We start from the raw sequence: 10,186 nt of genomic DNA on the forward strand, positions 1-10,186 counted from the left end.
TATCTATAGTAGCCATTGATCTTGATTAGAATCACAAAAAAAAAGACACGCATCACTCTATCTCATAGTTGGTCCCATGAATTTGCTATGAATTTTGGGTCCAAAAAGGAATATCTTAAATGTTGTCGGTATTGATGATTTATCTTGTTTGATTAACATGGATGGTGACGACCATGACGAGGATGTCATGGTAACAAGTTTGCTCGAATGGAAATCAAGCACATCTTCGTGCATGACTCTTCGTGCACGACCTCATATTCCTACAAAGGTCAATTAAGAAGAAACATGAGGGGAAAAAGGATAGAATAGTGAAAGAAGAGGAGGAAGAATGAGAGAAGAAGTTTAAGAGAAATTAGATTGGATTAATCATAATGTTTGTTCTTACAATTTCCTCTCTTAGTCATTATACGCCTGGTACATCTACAGATCTACTATTGAAAGACGAACAACTTATCTGAACTACCTACATCGTCACTAATTTGTTGGTTGCTTAATTCCACTATCGCCAAGATTATCGGCCAGCTAAGACCCCTAACAATTCTCCGTCTGCAATGGGCTCTTACTCGAGACCAAAGAAGGATATTTGGCGATAAATGGTAGTGTTCCTCCCATGAAGCCTTAGTTTCTTCACCTCCTCGCCGCTTGGTTAGAACATACACCACCACCCCTTGCTTGCCAGCATCTTAAGCTATAGGTCTAGAATCTTTTCAGGAATAGGCTTTGCTTCTTCCCAAAGTTTTGGTATGTCAGTTGCTGGGATGTATGAAATACTAAGTGCACTTTTGATTCACTTGGAAGATAAAATTTGTATGCTACGCTGCCCACCTAAGCTTCAACGACATAGGGTCCATAAAACCAAGTCGCTAGCTTCTAGATCTTCCTACAACCCCTAGAAGTTTGTCTAAAGCGAAGAAGAAATGTCATCAACATTGAACTCTTTGTCCCGTCGCTTCTTGTGGGCATACCTCTTCATTGCATCCCTTGCTTTGTAGAGGATATCCTTTAACAGTTGCAAATTTGCATCTCTTTGCCAGAGAGTGTCCTACACTAATTGTACCCTTGCTTTGTCGGTGTAATATCTCAATCTTCTTCATTTCGATGACCAGATACCGTTACCCACACCGGTACCAAGCCTTATAATTGGTAATTTCAACACACGCTTTACAATGACACGAGAATATTACTTTGACTGTGTCTTCATTAAGGTCATTAATCTAATTTATTTTGTTCACAAATAATTGTTAGTATGAACCATAATTAATTATGGCTTAAACCCTAGTTAAAATTTATTCCAAAATATCATTATACCATTCTAAAACTATATATAATTGTATTTTAAACAATTTTTTGTTTGCGATAATAGAAAGGGGGAGTTTTACACAAAAGCCCTCATTATTTGTACTATTTCAAGAAACCTAAGCACATGTGCTAGCTAACACCACAGCCCCTCCCCCAGCCAGCTAACACCACAGCCCCAACACCTCCATCCACCATTTCTCCACCACTCAAGTCTCATTCCTCTAGCAAGAAGGAAGAAATAGGTCAAGTGTCACGCCCAACTTCCCAAAATAACAGGGAATCGGAATGTGAATAAGCCCGCGACATATTAGACTGAGGAGAAATAAGTACTTGATCATTCTACTCAATCTAATACGCTAAGCGTCGAGCAATATAATACGAAGTCACAAATCCCTGATCACAGTAGAAAGAATATAATAAACAACTCAGAACCAAAAGATACATATCACAACTGAAATATCATTCAAACATAATATTCGGGCCAAACATGCCCTTAGACAAAACTATCTGAATGAAATGCTGGAAAGATATAAAATACATCGATCAGGTGGAAATGGAAAGTACTACAAAAGTAAAATAGGGTCATCAACTAAACAAAAGAGATAACTAAGCTTTGACGTGTTCTTCTACTCCGTCCGTAAGGCCTTCCTGCGGAGGATACTCTAACTCTTGTACGACTCCGAACTGAACCTGTCCGCCCTCTAAATCTGACGTCTATTCCAAGAGAAAAGAAGTACGTCAGCGTGCATGGCACACGGTAAGATCTCACAAGGAAGAATAGAAATGGTCGTACAACCGATGCAATAACAGTAATAATAATAGAAGCATGGTACTAGAATTCTAATAATCTAAATGCAATCCACTACTAGAATATAACGATTAGAGTAATCATGCAAGTAACTAGGTCATACAACTAGATGGAATTAATACTTAAAAATCTACAACACGAGACGTAGTACGTCGAGTGAAATAATCCAAACAAGAAAACTCTCATATATATACCATATGTCTCAAATTGTAGATAATTAAATATCAATCTCAATCTATGTATGAAAAGATATATAACTGGTCCACATCTCACAAGAATATATAATTATCTAAGTAACGAGGTCATGTAACTAACCATCCTATAACAGGTTACTAGTCCATATCTCACATAGAGTCAACGTTCATATTATCGGATAACTGACTGTTCACAAACCGGTCAGAGGACCACACACAATCCGATTTCGGTCTGGTCCGAACTCAAGTAAAACTCGGGTGACTACACAAATTTACTGACCAAAGTGACTACACGAATTTACTTTTGTCCAACAAACCAACTCCAGTGACTACACAAATTCACTGGTGCGAGCCTGGAAGATACATCAACAGCCACATCCGATCACATGAACCAAGACTTTCCCACCCCAACTCTTCTTGTTTTTCTAAGTCAACATACACATGTCTCTAGGTCTTGTACAAGGCCACTAAGGTCATGAACTACTAACGGTCCTCAATCACAATAAGAAATAATAATGTAACTGATCATGTACAATAATATCATGGCATATCACATAATTAAATCTAAGAATTATAAATCATAAAATTGTTCTAAAATAATCTTCTAAAATAATAAATTTATTTACTTAAAATAACCCTTTTGCAAAATAAGTTATTTTCCTTACGGTATATTATTTATTATTATTAATTAATATTATTCATCAAACAAAACCCACACAGATAATTATATCCCAATCTAATATAAGAAGATAATTCATAACAGATCTAAAATTGTAATGACGAGTCAATAAGAAACGGGATCTTGCCAGCGAGGCCAAGGGGCCAGTGGACGGGACAGCGACGGTGAGGAGCGCTGCTAACCGTGCCGACGGTGTGCTGACCGCGTCGACGGCGCTGCAAAGAGCTTGAGGAGAGCGGCGGAGGCTGCTGGAGCAACTGCTACAAAGGTGCGATGGGTTAGCATCGTGCTGTGTGCGGCGACGACGAAGTGGAAATAGGTGGTTTGGCATGGTGGATGAGGCAGCCGGAGGGAAGAGGCTGCAGGGCTGTCACGCGTAAGCTGAGGAGTGATGATAGGGGGTGAGCTGTGTTGTGAGTGAGGGGAGCGTTGAGTGAGAAGGAGGAAGCTGGGGCTGGAGAGGAGAGGCGATGGTGTGGGGAGGCTGGAGTGGAAGAGGCGGAGTAGAGTAACCGGCCGCCTGGGCGTTTGCTGAGGCGGCGGTTGGAGGAGTTGAGGGCGTGTGGTGAGGAGGGAGCAGGAGGAGGAACGGCAGGAGCAAAAGAGTGCGGCATGGTCGGGTAGCTGGAGTTATAGAAGGGGCAGCTGCAGCGAGTGTAGGGAGGCGAGCTGGGCGGCAATGAGAAGAGGAAGAGAAGAGAACTGGACACTGCTGAGGAAGTTGAGGGCGTCAGGGAGAAAGCTGGCAGGGTCGCGAGAGGGGAGGGGGCGAGGAGGTGGCAAAGCTGGGAGCTTAGGGCTTGGGGCGGTAGGAATGAGGCCATGATGGAAACGGTGACGCGTGTTAGACTGAGGGGGCGTGGCTGAGTTGGGTTGAGTGGAGAGATGAGAGAGAGAGAGAGAGAGGAGAGAGAGAGAGAGAGAGAGAGAGAGCTGATGAGAGGAGAGAGTAAGTGGAGGTTCTTTTGAGGAGGAGAGGGGGAAACATGAGGGAGGGGGAAGCAGAAATTGAGGAGGGATTTAGGGAAGTGGGGGTAGGGAGGAGAGATGAGAGATTAGAGAGAGAGAGGCAGATTGTTTACAGGTAACAAGGAAAAAATATACTCTTTTCAAAAATAATAATTTAATATTTAAAATACCAGAGAAATTATTCAAATCAATATCGAAAAATTTATGGTCATTATATTCTACCCCCCTTAAAACAAATTCCGTCCTTGGAATTAAAATAAGTGTGATGCACAAAGACCCAATGATAGAGATATGGAACGAGAGACTCAATTCAACACATATAGAGAAGAATTTAAAATAAATTGTATATCCATAAGCAGAGTGTGAGAAAATTATAGTTAGTCAAACACAATCAAAATACAGACACACAAACACTAAGTTATCACAATATAATTATACAATTCATTATAATAAAAACACTAGAGATATATGAATGTAAATATACAATTCGCTATAATAAAAACATTAAGTTATCACAATAGACACAAAATAATATTTAATCATATAGAGTTAATAAAAAATATAGTACACAGATAGAAAAGCAATAAAAACAATCTATACAAAGCATCATTCAGATATAATATTCTTTAAATGAAGAAGATGAGAAAATGTGAATGTAAATTCATAAATTATATATATAAGGCATGAAACATGTTATGAGAATACATTAGACATCAATATCAAATATAAGTTATATGGACAAGTCAAATACAAAGCCAAACAAGCAGAATATGATGATAACAGTTAATAGTAAAAGGTATATAGTATAGATCAATAATGTATAGTCAGAGGATATAAAATAAGCAGGAATAATGATAACACACAAGTAAAAAAGCTTGCAATCATCAAGGGAATATATGTAACATAAGGTCATAACACATCATGACAAATGTGTGAGCAAATGTTGAATGAGAAAATAGATATGTATGTGTGCATAAGGTCATAACACATCATGACAAATGTGTGAGCAAATGTTGAATGAGAAAATAGATATGTATGTGTGTGACATAATATATTATAAGTTATACAAGGATATGTATGTGTGTGACATAATATATTATAAGTTATACAAGACACAATAGAGAATAATTCAAAAGAAAGATACAGCACACAAAGTATCACGTTCATTCACGGTGTGTATATATCAGAGTAATAATAATAATCAGAAGTGAACAGTCAATGCAAACATATAAAGCAAATCAAGGTCATAAGAAAGTCTGGTAAGTAGTATAAATAATAAGAATGAGGTAAGATTAACATAAACAGAGTGAACATATATTTGAAAAAGATTACACAGGCATAAAAAAGCATGTATATTATAAATAAACTAGTTGATACGTATCAAATTATAAAATAACACAAACATCTAGGCACAGACAAAAATATAAGTATCAGTCAAACATAGCATAATAGCAAAGAAGTCAACATCAAATATACAATCATAGAAAAACATAATGTCAACATGATATTATTGATATAGTATCATAAGACAACACATCACAGTGTTAAAATATAATCAATAACACAGAAATGGCAAACTATAACAAATATATAGCATACAAAATATGATATGAAATATAAATACATAATTCAAACAATTATCAACCACTAGAATATATGATAAAACATATCAACTAAACAATATAAATAACTAAAAGAAGATAAAAGACAAAAAGATCTCAACAAAATATAAATCACTCATACGTAAGCAGATGATAAACATGATAAAACACAAAAACATAAAACACAATACAAATAACAGATGAATCATATACAAGCAAAAGCAAAAGAAACATTTGAAGAGTATGTAAGCAAAACAAAATAGTAAAGATTCAAACATACATATAGTTTAAACAAACATAATAGACAACATAAAGAGACATAAAAATAATAAAAAATATCAAATCACAATAGAAATATCATACAATCAGTTAGTAGAATAGACATTCAAGATGTACAAAGAAGTATAATTACAAACAAAACACATGAATGCAATCAACAAATCACATTCAACCAAATAAGACATATAAGACAAAAATTCCAAAAAATTTGTAATTATGTTAAAAAGGTTCAAAGATAGTATTATAACAACATATGTTTAAAGTAGTCAAAAATATTAATGCACGTAAAAAAGCATAGATATAATAATCAAACAAGAACAAACAATAAGGATAGAACATGATGATAATAAACAGTGAAAGTATAAAAATACATATATACAAATAAATAAATATCAATATTCAAATAGTCATAAACAAATGAAGCACATATATTACTAGAAGCACAAGATATAAGACAAGAATACAGAACAAATCAGACAGAAGGACAATAAGGATTATAATAAGGTATACAGAACATATATAATCACAATTGAAATAGCATTAAGTAAAAGAAATAAACATAGATAGTAACACATCAATACATATAGACAAATAAACAGAGACAAATCATAATAATAATCAATAGCAGAATGAAATGATACACAATAATTATTAGCATACAAATAGTTATATAGCACAAGGTAAATAATGCAAAATCATAGACAGGTTCAAAGAAACATAAATAAAATTAAAGCATAAAACAAAAGATATCAAAGAAAAAAGATAAACAAGATTCAGAAACATATGATGTGTATAGCAAATATAATCATCATGTATAATAAGCGTTAAAAATGAAAACACATCTACTCCTCTATACAAATGGGAGAACCCAAGATTTACTATTCATGCTATAGTAAATGCTACAATAGCATTTTACTGTAGTATTATTACAGTAGCAAACATGAAACTGGACATTGTGGCTTTTTTTGAAAAAAATTTACTGTATAGCACATGGGAATACCGTAGCAGAAGCGGGATACTGTAGCAAATAAAAATCATCGTAGTAGTTAAAATCGGTATTACTGTAGCAGGGAAAAATATGACATGCTTTGCACGATGTTCACACTAGTACATAATAATAAGCATATAAAAGTCTGAACACTTATAGTACTAATCATGCTAACAAGATAAATTATGATGAAGACAGTCACAAAAATATTATATGATAAAATAGACATAAGAGCTAACAAGTGGTTCAAAATAAACATATTATATAAAACATATTAAAAAGGACATAATTATATTCGATAAATAATATGATAAATAAGAAATATTAGTAATAGTCATAAGGTAAAAAAAATAAATATAAACAAGATACAACAATAATAATCATTACTGTATAAAATTAATTCAAATGTAACAATATATTGCATAATTGTCAAAATCATATAAATACATTAAGCATAAATTCGTATAATAGAAACACCTATATATTTTAGATAAACATACCATGAATAATTGATGACATGTGAACATAAACACTGATAACACATGAAACAGAACACGATTAGACAAAGTTGATACTGGAAATGATGAATGACTATAAATTAATAGAAATATATATCGTAAATATAATAATATACGTGAATACACTATAATAAAAAAGAGAATAGTAATTATAAAAAGAATGAAAAAGTAAAACACAACACAAAGTGACCAAAAATAATGAATAGAGAATGAACAACAAACAATGACACAATAAAAGGACATAAAAATCTAATAATACCATAAATAAATACTGAAAAACAACATGCTTATACAATGTATATTGCCACAAATGACAAAATAATTCATATAAAAAGTGAAGCAAACAAACAACAAATATGCAAATGCAATATAAACAACCCATGAGTAAATACCATACATAACCACAACGCTATTTAGAATTATCTTTTATATTAGTTATAAAAGAATAATAACTAATGATACGAGATAATGTAATTGTAGGCATCGAAAATTGCCTATAGGTCTCCACGAACGGTTCAGTGTTAAAGAGCGACGATGCACGTCACTATCCGATCCACAGGAGTCCAATTGACATCGATGAACGATTGAAGTGAATCGACGAACTACGTGAGCTGATAGGATTTCGGAACAACGAAGACCCGAACCAATCGGGAACCCGGCACTGTTCACAAAAAGGACAACGCCCTTCGTGCCTCGACCACTCTACAGATAATCCAACCACCAGAGCAGATCGAACTCTTCGTCAAGCATCCAACGCACCCGGAATCACTCAAATCCGAGTTCGGACGAAGAATTTACAGGGAAAACAACCGAATCACCTCAAACGGAGTCTCGGGAGGTCGAAACACCCCGGGGGTGTCTAGGAAAAGCCTAGACACCCCAGGGGTGTCTCGGCCATGGCCGAGACACCCTTGGGGTGTTCGCCAGCGAGACCACCAGGGGGTGTCTAGGCCCACAAAGGAACCCCCGCAAATAAAAATACTACCCCTATAGGCCTCCTCAACACTATAACTAGGCCGCCTTGGGCCTTGCTTTGAAGGGAGGATTTTTGGAGAGCTTGGCGAAGCCTGCTGGGCAGTGAGAGTGGGTCGGTGCAATTCACAAGAGAGAGAGGTCTTTCAATCAGGATTCCTTCATCCACCCGTCGGATCTTAAGTATTCAGCGCCTTGGGCGTTAATACTAAGAAGAGCTCATAATCTCCTAGCGAGATAGACGGCTTAAAGCTTCTAGATTCACGCAAATAGACGAAGGGCTGGAGCCGATGTGTTACTCGGAGAGCATGGATTTGAGTGGGCATGGTGGGTCCGGAATATCAGTCCCCAGGGCCAAGGGCAAAGACCCACGGCAAGCAAGAAGACCGAGGAAAATTCAGGATCTTGTGTTATTTTCGAAAAGTTGTAATTTTTTTCTTTTGTTAGATTCTGAACTTCGGTTGAGTATATCAACGTTTAGTTACTGAAATCATGGGATGAAGGCAACTTTTTCCGAAACAACTGGGACGCCCAGTAGGGGAGCGCACGGAATGCGCAAACCATACGGACGCCGGGTCGTGGACGCAAAGCGCATCAAGGATCCGCGGTGAATGAATGAGACGAATACTGAGTTCGGATCAAGCAGAAGTTCGAAGAGTAGCCTTCTCCAATCCCCTCCATTCCACCTCTCGCAAGCAGCGCGCAGGGAAGCAATCCTACTTCCAGGTTCGTTCGGGGACCCTCGGTCAATAAGACCCAACAGCCCCTTGCCAGATCGATGCTGAGGACGAGCTCGCACCACGTGGCGTCCTCGCGCGTGCCATCAGGTGAGGCAGAGATCTGCAGATCTGGGCTTCTCCTCCGCCAAGAAGATGGCTAATGAAGGTGCTCCAGCGGTATCAAAGAGAACACGCCAAAGACGGCGTCAACACCTTGCTCGTCAGATGGCCAAGGCTTTGGAGCCTATGGACGGGGTCCGTTACAACGAAGATCTCAAATCGAGACAGCGCCTGGAGCAACAACGGTACGTGACTAACTCCTCCTTCAAAGCAGAAACGAACGAATGAGTTCGTGTCACAAGGACTCTGTTTGCGGAAAAAGTCGCTGTATTCATTGATGCATTCATTACAACTTTGATCGTTACAATGAAATAAAAAGATAGTCTTTTTATAAGACCGATACACAATGAAAACAAAATAAATGCAACTCCTTTCAAACAAACGCAAGAGCTGTTTGTCATCTCTTGCTTGCGTGGGTCTTTGGCCTGTGACGGGGATGTTGCCGGATAAATCGGACAGAGTTTCGTTGATCTAGAAACTTCTGATCCAGAAATATCGGACAGAGCTTCGTCTATCCGCGAAGGGATATAGAAGCAGAACTTCGTCGATCTGCGTGAGATCTAGAAGTTTACAGCTCCTATCTTGGATAATCGAGATATTCGCTCTACTTAGTATCACCGCTAAGGGGCAACACTAAGGAAAAGAGAAGGGGAAAGAAGAAAAAGACTCCTCCTTTGCTGTAGACGGCTCGCTCACTCCTCGCTCCGGCAGGGCTTCGCCTAGGCTCTCTTAAATTTCAGATCTCAAGGCAGAAGCTCAAGACCTGAAATTAACCAACACCAAAAGCCACCAAAAATCAGGAGCCCCTTGAAATGAAGGCCTAAGGGGCCTATTTATAGGAAACCAAGAGGGGGGGGGTGGTAAAAGGTGAGGACACCCCTTGGGGTGTCTCGGCCAGGCCGAGACACCCCTGGGGTGTCACCAAAAGCCACCAAAAATCAGGAGCCCCTTGAAATGAAGGCCTAAGGGGCCTATTTATAGGAAACTAAGAGGGGGGGTGGTAAAAGGTGAGGACACCCCTTGGGGTGTCTCGGCCTGGC

Source organism: Asparagus officinalis, chromosome 4, assembly GCF_001876935.1.
Source record: "Asparagus officinalis chromosome 4, Aspof.V1, whole genome shotgun sequence".
In the NCBI taxonomy this organism is placed as follows: Eukaryota; Viridiplantae; Streptophyta; class Magnoliopsida; order Asparagales; family Asparagaceae; genus Asparagus; species Asparagus officinalis.